Here is a 1246-nt window from a genome sequence, read left to right as displayed (position 1 = left end):
TTTTGAGTGCTGAGGACTAAGTGTCCTTCCTGCTTAGAAAGAAACAAAACTTCTTTCTGGAATTACTAAAGGTACTGTTACAAGAGTATTTATATAAATTAAATTAATAAACCAAACTGTTTTAAGCTTCTGGATATCCTTGGTGTGAAGTAACTTGGCCTGAAGGATGTGTTAGGCTGAGGATTTACAGTTTTAATACTCTTTCCTAAGCAGTTTGACACTTCAATTTCTTGTTACCACTTCCACACTCCAGCATGGTCCAACATCCCCAATGCAGAATAAATAACCTATGGCCTGCTACAATCATTAAAATGTATTTGATTAAATTTTTTAGAGTTTCTAAGATGTAGCAAGGCTAAGGCTGAGCAAGGAGCAGGATGATCCCAGGCTGGTAGCAGCCACATTCTCATCCCAAGGGGGAACCAAGAAAGCATTGCAGCAAACGTTTTCCATCCATAATCTTCTGATGGTTTATTTATACTCGCAAAAGTATTTTTCTTTCATTGAGAGTTGTCTTAGACATGTCAAATTAAAGGGGTGAAGGAACTGGGGGGGTCCCTGAGCATGGCCATAAGGGCAGCGAGATACTCCCACCATGGGGGTTATTTATTCTGTAAAGGTTATTTATTCTGTTCTTTATTCACTATATTTATTCTAAAAAGGTTATTTATGATGCTATTTATTCTCGTTATGTACTCTGTAAAGCCCCTTCCTCCCCCCCGAGCCGCGTTCAAAGAAGTGGGCAAGCAAATTTCCACTCCCATTTTTACCGAGGGGAAAACACCAGAGGGAATCGAGCCGCTATTTCCAGGATTAAAACTCACAGCCTACCACTTACAGGCAATTACACTTCCCATGGGGGGAAAGCATGAGTTAAGAGCTGGATTTTTAATTTTTTATTTTATTTTTTTTAAGCATTCATCGTTTTAAACGCGGCAACGAGGAAGCTCGGTCACGCCATGTCTAGAAGCGGAGCCCCCTTGCCCTCCTGGCGCCACTCCCTTTCCGCCCCATCACGGCAAAGTACGAGTTAAGAGTTGGATTTATTTCTCACACTATTATTATTATAATTATTGAAACATTCATCATTTTAAACGCGGCTCGGGGGAGGTCGCTCACGCGTCCCCTCACGGCACCGCCCCCCCTGCCCCTCACGCAGAGGGCGGGAAAGCGCGGTGGGCAGGGCGGGAAGGGGGCGGGGCCTGACGCGGCCATTGAGGCCGGGCGGGTAATGGCGGCCGGGGGC

This window comes from Parus major, chromosome 2 (assembly GCF_001522545.3).
Source record: "Parus major isolate Abel chromosome 2, Parus_major1.1, whole genome shotgun sequence".
In the NCBI taxonomy this organism is placed as follows: domain Eukaryota; kingdom Metazoa; phylum Chordata; class Aves; order Passeriformes; family Paridae; genus Parus; species Parus major.
The sequence above is the reverse complement of the archived record's forward strand: the minus strand, read 5'-3'. Positions refer to the sequence as shown.